This window comes from Quercus lobata, chromosome 4 (assembly GCF_001633185.2).
Source record: "Quercus lobata isolate SW786 chromosome 4, ValleyOak3.0 Primary Assembly, whole genome shotgun sequence".
Lineage (NCBI taxonomy): Eukaryota > Viridiplantae > Streptophyta > Magnoliopsida > Fagales > Fagaceae > Quercus > Quercus lobata.
In genome coordinates, this window is record NC_044907.1 from 96,988,577 (window position 1) to 97,000,603 (window position 12,027).

The following is a 12,027-nucleotide window of genomic DNA, read 5'->3' on the forward strand; positions in this document are numbered from 1 at the left end:
TTTTGTTCACATGTGATTTGAAGAGAGAAACCATTACTTCTATGTGTGTTCTTTCAGAGTGTTGATGACTTAAGAGAGGTTTTGGAGTAGAGGCTCTAATCTAGATTATTCTTGGTCTATGCATGTTTGGAAAAGCCGGTTTGATTGGATGGGCTATGCACACACACACTCCAAAAGTGAAGCTAGTGAAAGCTCTTTAATATGATGAATAGTATCCCAACTCAAAATTGAAAGTTCATTTGTATGATATAACGTTAAAGCAGACTAACATTTGCTGCAAGTATTTTCAGGAAACCTTTGACTTTTGTGGGTAGAGTCACTGCAAACCCTCACGAGAGTAAACTCATCCACTAGGGTGACCTAGGGGTTCAAAGACTTGCTGCACATGGGAAGTGTAGTCGTGTAGCCTACGAAAGTGGCTTGTATTTTAGTTTTAATTTTTCACCTTTAGTAGATATGGGTGCTTTGTGGATTGCTAGGGACTAGCAAGATTTAAGTTGGGGGGTGTGATAACGCCTTAAAATGTATACTTGTTATATATTTATATAGGCATTATCTCCTTATTATTATGCTTAATTTGTATAATTAAGTCATGATTTGCATTAGTCCCTATTATTTTTCTTTACATGATTTCTTGAATAAAATGCTATTTATTGTGTGTAATTTTCTACTTTCAGGAAATTATGTGAGAAAGATGAGTTTACAGAAATTTGTGAGAGAATGGAGGCCAGACTAGAATTAAAGTGGAGTTAAAGAACCATGCTTAAATGTCTAAGAAGGTGCAGTTGGAGTGCTTAGATCGTCTACCATGGTTGGAAGCTTCAAATAAGGAAAGAAATCAAAGAAGCAGAATCTGAAAAGGAAAAAATCTGATTTGAGCACTGATCAGTATTTTGGGCATATCTCTTTCCTCAAAAATCTGATTTTGATGTATTAGTTCTTCCATACTTTCAATAAGTTCAATCATGTATTTTTATTGTTTAGATGAATTTCTAATAGTTTCAAATAGAAATCAGGATTTAAAGTGAATGGGTTTTTCTGAAAAATTTTCTAACCGCATTATCAATCGAGGTTATCACGCGTTCTTGAATTGTCTCAGTTCAACCGAATCATAAGTTTTTAATTGTATAAGAACAATCAATTATGAAATAGATCTTTCCTTCTAATAGAATTGATAAACAATCTAAATCAAATAAAATCACATCCACAGTAGAAATTAAATGACAAAGATTAAGGAAAGAGAGATACAAATACAAGGACAATACAACGATGTGTTATAAAAAAGGAAACCGAAACTCTCGGCGTAAAACTTCTCCGCCGCCCTCCAAGCGATAAATAATCCATTAAAGAATGTAGTTGGGATACATGTACAGTAGAAGACCCTCCAAGTCTAATTTACTCAGTGTACCTAAGCCCTCCAAGCTCCTACTACAATGAGGTTATGCCGAACCTTTGTCTTCTTTAACTTACCGGATTCCGTTATAAACCATAGTATCAACCAATGTGAATTGGTTCCTTCCTAACTACTTCCTAAAGCACCAAAATGCCTTCTCACAGATATGGGTATGGTGAGAAAAGTTTTGGCTAATGAACCTCTCAAGGATGTAACAATGAAGAGGGTGAAAGTTGAGAAATTTAAAGAGTCACTATGTAAAGATTGTGGATGAGTCAATCTTGTTTTTCTCTAGGGTTTTTCTCTCAAAATTCTCTTTGGAAGCTCTCTACATTTCGTGGGTATAAGGGTTATTTATACTGGAGTGAGAAAGGAATGCGAAGAGTCATTTTTTCATAACAGAGTGGATTGGCGACTTGGCCTCATGACTTGACTGAGTTGTGAGTCCAAGTCGCGAATTAACTGAAAGGCCAGACATGACTTTTTGTCCTATAGTGCTTCAGCTAGCATGACGCTTCAGCTTCTCCGCATACTTGGTACATGTGCAACTTCTAGCGGCTAGCAAGCCGCAAGCTATCCGCGAGATCCAGTCGCGAGTCTCTACTACTTTGCACAAACTTAAGCATTTCTTTACACTTTCTTACACACTATCTTTATATGATTCCCACCTAAATACAGGGTTACTAATTACTAAAATATAAGCAAATTTGACACGGAATAAAGCCAACAAGATGGTTGATTAAATTCAACCTTACATGTTCCTTGTGGTGCTTGAGTTTATGTAAGAAAGAGTTCCATAATATGTTACTTCTTGCACCTTCATATAATGGAAAATTATACAAGGACCCTTTATTGTATTTTATACATTACTTACTATTTTTTCTATTTCCTTTTACACATCTACATTTAGTCGATATTGCGTAGGATTTTTCAATTTCTTCAACAGGTGACATCAATGCAACCTTATAAGATTAAGCATTACACATGACCTTCAGCCACAATTATTGAGCACTAAATATTGTGAGCTGTTGTTTTCAGTTCATACAAGGAGGATCTTCTCAAAAAATAAATAAAAATATCATACAACATATTATTTGATAATTGTTAAAATATTCTTTACAAAACTTGAAGCACGAACCATATATATGTTACATGGATACTCTCGTACATGGCATTCGAAATTAGACATGGCAAAACGGGCGGGTCGGGTCGGGTTCGAGTCGGGTCAATCGGGTCATGGGCCACGGGTCAAAACGGGTCATTTTAAGCGGGTTGAAAACGAGTTCGGGTCAATCGGGTTGCGGGTCGGGTCGGGTTGACTCGTATTTTTCACATGAAATTTTTTATTTTTTATTTCTTTTATTTTTTTTATTTTTTTTATAAAGAAAACGATATGTATTTGCTATTTGGATAGTTATGCAACATATTACTTGATGTAAAATGCATTATTTTGAATTCACTACTTATATCAAGAATAAACTCAGTTAAACTTATTAATACTTATTCAATAATTTTAAAATTATACAAATCCTAACATTGCTATCTAAAACAAAACAACACAAAGATAAATAAAATAAATATACAAGCTTTATTTTTACACAATATCAACATTCAAAAAAAAAAAAAATTACAAATGACTTATTGGATAACTTATTTGATAAAGAATAAAAACATATAAAAAAGTTACAATTTTAAAAATTAATTTTATAATCTATTATCAATGGTGGTTGACACTCTTTTTCAATTTGAGATATACATTAAAGTTTGATTGCTTACTTAGTTATACCTAATCTCTTTTATGAAGATCATATCATTGTTAAGCAGCACACACTCTCGAAAATATCATAATTTATTTTGAAAAGCCGTTTATTTTGAACATAAATTGTTAAAAAATAGATCTAAACATTCATAATTTATACTAATTTGATATTTTGGCTTTACTATTTTCATACTTGTAAATGTGTCTCACACATATCTACAATTTTAAATTTTTTTTTAACTTTACTATAACCAGATTATCTTGGCATGTACTTCGCTATTTGATATCTAAAAATCTTTACTCATTACAGAATGCTCAACCATTTATTTTTGAATTAATTTGCATCCAGTTATGTAAATGTATCAATTATTTTCTAAAAACTCATAATAAACAATTAAACCAATATTGTCTTAATTTCACTATTTTTTTACCAAAAAAAAAAGTTTCAAAAAAATGGTTCGAGTTCGGGTTCGGGTCAGGTTGACCCGCAAAAAACACGGATCGGGTCACTGGTCAACCCGTTTTTGCTTCGGGTAAAAAAAAATCGAGTTTAGATCGGATATTTTTCGAGTCGAGTTAAAAAATTCTGACCCGTTTTGTCATATCTATTCGAAATACATCCTTATAGGATATTTGAGTTTGTAAAATTTGAATTCCGTAAATTCCCGTCGGAAAAACTCAAGTTTCAAAAAATTAATACATATTTCAAACAGCAGTGAAACAATGATAATGCCTATTGGGCCATTTTGGCCCAACTTTTCATATCACAAGTTTGTGTCTACATTGGAGGTGGCTTGAAATCATTGCACCTGACGCAATTAGAATTGAACGTTTTAGATTTAAAATTATAAAAAGTAACTACAAATCTCAGCTATCAAATATAAAAAAAATGAATAAAATTTTTTTAAAAAAGTAAATAAATAAATGAATAAAAATTAGAAAAAGGTAAAAGTAAAAAAAAAAAAAATAAAGTAGAAATGAGTGCTACTGTAGGCCACGTGAAGTTTGGTCCAGGACGACTGAACAATAGATGCAATTAATGCAATTGTATAAGAGCATCCACAATACTATCATATTCTATTTTATCATTTCAAAAAGTTACTTTATCAATTATATCATACTATTTTATAATAATTCTAATATCCTAATTTTTATTTTACAATACAATATATTAAAATAATATATTTACAGAATAAAATAATATATTTTTGAAACATAAATAAAAGTCAGCACGGAGAGAGAGAGAGAGAGAGAGAGAGAGAAATATTGAGACGTGAGAGAGAGTGGGAGGAGAGAGGGAAGAGAAAAAAATATATTTCTTTTTCTTACAATTGTGCTATATTATCCTGACAAATTTGTAACGGTACTGTAGGACAATTCTATTTTTTTAGGACAAAAGACACATACTAGACTTGATGTTGGCTTATTTTTTGCTTTGAATGGTAAATACCTTAACATATACCATTTACCTTGGGCTACTGTGAATGTTTTAAGGCCCCAAATAAAAGAAGCCTCCATTTGAAAAAAAAAAAAAAATATATATATATATATATATATACACGAACACATAAATGTGTGTGAGAGAGAGATATTTATTTATATATTTTAATTACAAAAAAAATTAATCTTCTACTAGTCAGTAAAATGCATTAAAAATATCTCATTATATCCTAAAATTTGGATAATTAAATAGGAAAAAAACAAACATAGTCAAACTTCAACTAACAAAATTAAATTTTAAGAATCAAATTCATTAAATCATTTCTAAAATATGCTAAAATCAAAATTAATACTAAACAAATTTATTAATAATAAAATATAGTTATCTTCAAATATACTAAGTTATTCATTTTAAGTTATATATTTTAAGTTATAAGCTCAGCTATTTATTTTAAGTTATATATTTTAATCTATTTTATTGAAAAGATAAGGACAATACACTGAGTTTGCTCGTACACTTCCACAATCTGGTAACACTCCACAGCGCTAATGTCACTGTACAGTGACAATGCACACTACACAAAGCTTGATACGTAATACTCGACAAAATGACAGAATTTTGCACTGTACAGATACAGTACAGTTGATGAGTATATAATATTTTATAATATAAAAAAGTGGAAAACAATTTTAGGACCCAACAACACAACTACAAACCCCTAACCCACCCACACGGGCCACACCCAATGTATACCCATTCAAATTAATATATTTTTTATGCAAGTTTTTTCTTTATCAATTATTATTAATTATTATAGCAATAAATAATTTAAAATATATTATATCAATTTATTTATATTTTAATAATATTAATTTATTAAATCATGTAATAAATAAAAATAAAAAAATATTTTAAATAAAAAATTAATTAATATTATTTAAATATAAAAAAAGATTTCATATAAATAATTTTGACGTATTTGGCCATTTTGGCTCAACTTTTCATGTCACAAGTTTGTGTCTTCATTGTGTCGGTTCGATTTAGAAAATTATGACAGAGAGAGTGAAAGGTCAAAATACAATTTATATCTTTACAAAAGTGTCATTGGCGTGATTCTTTTGAAGATTGAAAGAAAAATAAAATATCAAATAAAAATTCGGACGCATCATCCTACCCTATTTTCTTATCACCAAATCCACACATTTCTTATCCTCTGTCATCCGTATTCTGTAACTATTGAATGAAGAGCTCTTTAAGTTCACATTATTCTGTCACTTAATTTATTGAACGAAGAGCTCTTTAAATTCAAATTATACATTGGAGGTGGATTTAAATAATTGCACCTGATGTAGGCCATATTCTGGTCCTATCATATTTCAGACGTGGGTGTAAATATATGTTTAAAATATTTTCACTGCTTTGATTACAAATTTGAGGGGCAAAAGCAGCGGACCAGCATGATGGCAGGACTCGGGAGTAACAACTTTTATGGCTACCTTTTTATTATTATTGTTTTTAACCAAAAAAACTTTTTATTATTTTATTTATAATTTTTTAACTAATTTTAATATTTTTTTAGAATGACCAAAATTGAAAGTTAATTAAAAATAATTGAATATAGTTAAAATATTTCAATCAGTCTGTAAGAGTAAGACACGATGTATCGCATCTTAGATACCAATGTAAAACTTTGAGGTTAAAATATTTTGATTATCTTATTTGTAAAATATACTAAAACTAAAATTAAAATTAATACTAAATAAATTTATTAATAATATAATATAATTATTTTGAAATATATTAAAATAGAGATTATAAATACTTAAATCAAGAAAAAAAATACATGTTTGCTAAGTCTATTTAAATAAAAACTTTCAATTTTTATGAAAATATAAGTTGATAAAAAAAGTATATAACAATATATATAATAATCTTTAAAAATTAAAAATATATATTTAAAATGATGTATCTAAACAGCTCCAAAATCCCTCATATTTCTATATCTTTATCTATATTCTTTTCTTTTCTTTTTTTTCGTCTATAGGCTCAACTATTCATTTTAAGTTATATTTTTTAATCTACTTGATTAAAAGAAGAACGACAACACGCTGAATTTGCTCGTACACTTACCCAATCTGCTCACACTCCACCGAGCTGAAGCCACTGTACAGTGACAGTGCACACTGCATAAAGCTTGATACGTAATACTTGATAAAATGACAGAGATAAAATGACAGAACTTAGTACTGCACAGGCACATTGCCGTTGTTGAGTATATAATATTTTATAATCTTAGCTCAAAAAAAAAATCTTTAACCTAAAAAAGTGGAAAACAATTTTAAGCCCCCAACAACACAGTTACAAACTCCCTAACCGAAATGTGCAGATTGGCTGGCAAAATGGGACTGTTCCATGCAGGAGGATTTTGCTACTTTTGATTTTCCTTTTACTGCTGATCTAGAAACTTTATTAGCTAAGGATATTAATGATTTGTACTATTGTAGATTTGTTGCTGCCAGTATGGCTTTTGTTGATGTGTAATTACGTCTTTTGTGTTTAATAATATTTCCCTTTTACAAAAAAAAAAAAAAAAAAAACTCCCTAACCGACCCACACGAGTTACACCTACTGTATACCCGCTGAAGTTAATATATTTTGTTTATGCTAGTTTTTTCTTTATCAATTATTATTAATTATTATACCAATTACTAATTTAATATATATTATATCAATTTATTTATATTTTAATAATATTAATTTATTAAATCATATAATAAATAAAAATAAAAAAGATTTTAAATAAAAAATTAATTAATCTATATATATATAAAACCGAAGCTTTTGAAGCTTCCACAATTTTCCACATCAGCATTTAATTTTTTTTAATTTTTTAAATTTGATTTAAAAATAATCCTAATTTTTTCCCCGTTACAAAACCCGATAACTCTTTCAAAACCAAAAAATAAATCTCACCCTTTCCTTCCCTAAACCAGCAGCGTCTCTTCTTTGCTCCCAGCCTCACACTAAAACGTCTCCTTCCCTAAACGTAGAACTCACCCTTTCCTCCCTCCAAAATCAAAACCCAAAATCCTTCCCTAAACCAGCAGCGTCTCTTCTTTGCTCGCAACCTCACACACTAAAACATCTCCTTCCCTAAACCTAAAACTCACCCTTTCCTTCCTCCAAAATCAAAACCCAAAACTCAAATTCTTTCCCCGTCGCCGCCGCCGCTACAGATGGCCACCATTACGGATCGCCGCTACAGATGGCCACCACTCAGATTCTCACACAACCACCGTCACTTCTCCGTAAACATTACCAGTAAGTTTTTAATTTTGTTCTATTGTTTTTGGCTGTTAAGTATGATTTAGGGTTACGTTTGGGAGTGTTTCTTTTGAATGATTAGCATAGATTGATGGGTTTGGAGGCGGTAGTGGAGCTAAACTGCCTCTGAATACATGTATAAGCAGATATTCTCTGATTTCAATCAAAACTGCGTCTTGGATTTATACATGGCTGTACACCCCTAGGCAGAACAACCCCACTTGAGAGTGTGGCTGAAGAGAATAGAATCCCAACCCTTCACCCTTAAAGTGTTTGACAAAATTCCTGAGCCAAACTGAAAAAGGGACCCGACTTTAGAAAGTTTATGTCAGATAATTTAAAATTGCTTCCTATGTATTGAATGGGGAAAAAAAGAGTCACAGGGCTGATTCAGTTTAGGAATAGAGTCAGATAGTACTTCAATAGAAAAAATAGAATGAAGATAATCAGATGGGCAAATCTGTGAATGTCTAAATAGAATGAGCTTTGTTGACAATTGGTTTTGGTGTCATTAAAATGTGGATGTGTTTTGAAGTGATGACGTGGGTGTTTTTTTATCAATTTATGAGTGTGAGAAAGTTTAAATTACTATCTGGGTTTTCATTTTTGGGAAAGCCTATATTTGATCATGGGAATCAAATGTGTAGATTGTGGACCGGGAATTAGTCATTGGGTTGTGATCAATGGGGAGGTAGTGACATACTCTTTTTGTGTTTATTTCTGAATTTTTTTTCCAAATGCTTGATTGAGGCCAAAATAGGACTTATCCAAATGCTCAATTTTGTGCCTGAATCTGTACAGGTTGAAAAAAAAAAAAAAATCAAGTTCCTTTATAACATATATGTATGTACACATGCATAATCTGTCCGATTGACCCAAGTTTTTCCAAACTTTTCTGTTTTGCTATGTATAAGTGTTATGGTATTCTTATTCTTATTCAAAATTTATGTTCATTGAGGATTCATAGCTGAACTCAAAATTTTGGGAGTAAGGCTTGCTTTTTGTTGTAGTTTTATTCTTATTCTTATTCTTATTCAAAATTTAATATGTTGAAAAACTTCGGTTTTTCTTTACTATGTTGTTAATTTAATATGCAATATGCAGTAGCATATTTGGTGATCAGCTTCTTCAATTACATCATTATAGTCCAATATTTCCAGTTGCTTTTTTTTTTTTAGCAGCACATTCATTTCTTATTATGGTTTGTGTATTTGTCTCTTCAATTAGAAATAAAAATGAATTGCTTTGGAGGGAAATTCCATCGTTGTGAATCTATTCTGCTTTACTTGGAAATAGCATGACAATTGATGAGATCCTTTGCTGTGTAATTTTAATTTCTAAGAATATGTCAAAGGAGTTTTAGGGGATTTTTTTTCAGGTAGTTGTCTGCAAAACATTTTTAAGATTGCTTTGAATGTCGTGTAAATAAGAAAATACAAATCTTACTTTATTTACTTATTGTGTTTTTGGTTTGTGAGAAATTAAGAGTTATGCTTAAGTAAGCTGAAATAATGTGTGAGATTTAAAATCTTGATGAGATTTTGTAATTGAAACCTACAGTAGAGAATGTTTTTCAGGTTGTTTTTTTTTTTTTTTCTTTTCTTTTTAAGGAAGAGGGATGCAAATAAGGTGCTTGGTGAAGTGCATAACAGGAAGTACTCAGGTGTGTTTTTCACTAATCAAATCAATCACACTGAATTTATATATGAAATGGGAAAAAGCTACAATTGTTGTTGGGGTTTTTTTAGTTGCAAATGCTCTTGAGCATTTGAAGCGGACAACTACATATAAAAAGGTTGAACATGACTCAGTTACTCCAGGTAAGTGCCTAATTGTTATTTCCATATTCTTGAAGCGATTAATATTCTAGGTACCTGAAGGTTTTGAGAGCATGATTTTTTTCCAAAATAATTTCTAGACCAAAAGGATTTTGATAATTTCCCTTCGCTTTGTTGGTGGCAGTGTTTGGTTAGTGCGGAAGGTTCAAAACTGTTATTCATAGTAGTGGTTTCTGTATCTGTTGTCTTTGGCTTATCTTCAATTGTCATGAATTTCATATTAGTTTTGTGTGTCCTGTGATATTGGTGCTGGTGAATTATAATTGGTAAGTGTTGATTGCTATTATCAGATACGTTGATCTCTTACTTCCCAGCCTTTGTTTATTATCAAGTATCAAGGTCAATGTTTGATAGCAATTTCAAATTATCTATTAGTTAGTCTGATTGGGGGCTGCAAAAGTAGGAAATGAAAATTATGGAATTCTGCTTTTGTTTGTGAAGTTTTGCAAGGCAGGACAGTTATGATGGGGGAGCTTTAGTTGTAGTGCTTGATAGAAGAATGAAGCAATCCAAGAGAGATCCTTTGGGATATAGTGTAGAGTCATATTGTGCAACTGTTACAATGTTGCTTGGGAAGATACAAATTCTCACCAAAACTAAATGGAATTATAGATTCTCACCAACATGTCTAACATTTGTTTGATTTGGCAAAAGCTTTTATATCACCAAAGCTATGAAGCTCAAGCTCCAATTCTTCCAACTACTGATACCACTTGGAGAGCCTAAGCATTCAAGGAAAAAAAACAAAGAAGAATCATATTAAGAGTAGTATGAGATTTTAGTTGTAAAATAGTGTTCAATACATAATAGTAAGTTTATTGATTTTCATTTGTTCATCTTTTCTCGAAAGAACACCATCACTACAAATATATATAAAGGGCATTTTGTAAATTTAGTTATTGTTTTAATACTTTGAACCAAATTCTCGTGTTGTACTTGCTTTATGGTTAGAATTGTTAGATACATATGTTTGATCGTTAGATACTCCTTTTTTTTGGTAAACAATTTCCACACCATGCTGTTGTTGATTAGTTACAAATTTAATTAAGCTATTTGTATCTTAGTGAGCACATATTTTCACGTTCTATGGTTCCATTAGAAACTTTATACTTTGGATGATATTTTTGCATATGAAAGAAAGCGTTACTTTACAATTTTAGCAAATTACTCTATTTTCTTGGTCTGCAAAAGTTTGTTCTTCCTCACTCATTTTAAAGGCTTTAATCATTTAATATAATGCTGTGAAACAAATGTCTTTGTTCTTTAAACAAATGTAGTTGTGAATTTAATGTCTTTGATATCATTTTCATTGTCCTCACATATGTACGGTTCTGTTTGTAGGTTCAATTTCAAAGAAAGTAAAAACTAATTGTATTTTTGACCAATTTTTTAGTTGAACCTTTATTTTGAACTAGATTATTTATTTTCCTTCATTTTTAACTTAATTTTATTTAACTATCCCGTGCATCGCACGGGTTAGCGACTAGTATTATTTAATTACTATTTAGATAAAAAAAGATTTCATTTAAATAATTTTGACCTATTTGGCCATTTTGGCTCAACTTTTCATATCACAAGTTTGTGTCTTCATTGTGTCGGTACGATTTAGAAAATTATGACGGAGAGAGTGAAAGGTCAAAATACATTTTAAATCCTTACAAAAGTGTCATTGGCGTGATTCTTTTGAAGATTGAAAGAAAAATAAAATATCAAATAAAAATTCGAACGCATCATCCTACCCTATTTTCTTATCACCAATTCCACACATTTCTTATCCTCTGGATCCTCTGTCATCCGTATTCTGTAACTATTGAATGAGGAGCTCTTTAAATTCACATTATTCTGTCACTTAATTTATTGAACGAAGAGCTCTTTAAATTCAAATTATACATTGGAGGTGGATTTAAATCATTGCACCTGACGTAGGCCATATGAGGTCTGGTCCTATCATATTTCAGACGTGGGTGTAAATATATGTTTAAAGTATTTTCACTACTTTGATTACAAATTTGAGCGGGCAAAAGCAGCGGACCAGCATGATGGCAGGACTCAGGAGTAACAACTTTTATGGCTAACTTTTTATTATTTTAATTTTTTTTACTTATTTTAATATTTTTTTAATATTTTATGGTGTTTAGTTATATTGTTGAAAATGTTATTTTCCTATAAATTTTTCACACAGCAATTCAACCCACGGCAGCAAATTCTAGCAATCAAAAGCCACAACCACCAAAACACCACCACCACACCACCACAACAACAATAAAAATCA

General features: G+C 30.7%; 1 long non-coding RNA gene across 1 annotated transcript; it reads left to right on the plus strand.

Annotated features, from left to right (window-relative positions):
- The first annotated feature begins 7,504 nt into the window (after nucleotides 1–7,504).
- LOC115984059 lies at nucleotides 7,505–10,481 on the plus strand. Its single transcript, XR_004090349.1, has 2 exons — nucleotides 7,505–7,914; nucleotides 9,528–10,481. It is a non-coding gene; the product is annotated as an uncharacterized LOC115984059 (long non-coding RNA).
- Nucleotides 10,482–12,027: the final 1,546 nt, after the last annotated feature.